Here is a 1,505-nt window from a genome sequence, read left to right as displayed (position 1 = left end):
AGTTGCAAAAGAGCAACTTCGCAAATAAGACCTCAAGCGTGACAAAAATGCAGAAGTGATCATCAAATCTTCAAATTTTCAATAGTCTTCTAATCCGGGTTCTAGGATTTGAGACATTCCAATCCAACGCAACAAGAATCTTGAGCATAAAAATCCAAGAGGCAATTTGGGTCCTTGAGTATCCAAAACTCCAAGGATAATTACCCTTCATTGAGCATAAAAGCACATCCCAAAAATCTACAAGAAGTTCAAACCCTTCATAAAAACCTACTTCGGAAGATCAAATCCGAATCACTTCATAATCACTAATAACTCCACCTCAAAGTCACTTCGGTCTTTAATCATAAAATATTATTCGCTATGAAAATGAATATCCAAAGAACTTTCGAATACCCATATCGAAATCTCTCACCCTATTTATAATCAAAACATGATTATAAAACCTCCAAAAGGGAATGAGAAAGTGATCATAGTGGATTTTTCAATGCAATACTCCCCCTCGATATGTGACAAAACACAAAGCTTCAAATTCGAAAAACACGAAAAAGATGACAATTTACGAAATCTTGACTTCCTTGACCACTTTTACTTGAAAAATGAACAAAATCTGTTCATATTGTTGGAAAATGTATTGCAGAAATGACAACTTTGATACCCCGAGAAAAAATCTCTAAAATTTGGAAATATTTTAGTTTATGGGGTATAAAGTATAAAATATCATTAGGCTGAAAGATTAGGGACAATATGTGAAAAATTGTTATCTTCTTTGCCAAAATAATTTAGGTGCAAAAACACACAACATAAGTCGATTGTTCCAATTGCAAAATAGATCACAACATTCGTTATGATAGCGATCACCCATTCAACCACTCGTTATCCAAAATCGACATCCACCCACACGTTATCAACCATTCGATATCAAACCACTCATTATCAACTTGCAAACAATTTTAATTACGATACTTATGCAAATTTGCAAAGTCAATGTGTAACATCCTGTTTTGAGAAGTTTCTTATTTTGGGATTTCGGGCAATAAATGGATCAAGCAAAGGACTAGGGCTTTATGACAATATGGTTTAGACCATATTGGATGTTGATAATGTTGGTTATGTGATCTAAGCCCTTGTTTTGTGTTTTGGAGCTAAGGGGTAACATGGGAAAAGTTATATGTTAGGCTTCTTGCATGGATTATGGTTTTTTCTTCGACACACGTCAAGCAAAAATTAACTAGATAGAAGTGTGGGGCTCTTCAATACCTTTCCATAGATATAAAGATCGCCGAAAACAGAGTTGAAACGAAGAAGTTATGGTTGTTTGAAGTTGGAACGGATTTGGGGAAAAGTCATGGCCATAGAGTGGGGATCAGAGCCCACGTCGTGGCATAAGATTCTACATTTTTGGGCATTTTATCAGACTCCATCACCTCTAGAACCCCTTGGGAGAAACCCTAGCCTCTACCTTCAAGATTTGAGCTTCTCTTCTCTCCTCTCTCCTCTTTTGGGTG

This window comes from Lactuca virosa, chromosome 4 (genome assembly GCF_052849685.1).
Source record: "Lactuca virosa cultivar CGN04683 chromosome 4, Lactuca_virosa_CGN04683_v6, whole genome shotgun sequence".
In the NCBI taxonomy this organism is placed as follows: Eukaryota; Viridiplantae; Streptophyta; class Magnoliopsida; order Asterales; family Asteraceae; genus Lactuca; species Lactuca virosa.
The sequence above is the reverse complement of the archived record's forward strand: the minus strand, read 5'-3'. Positions refer to the sequence as shown.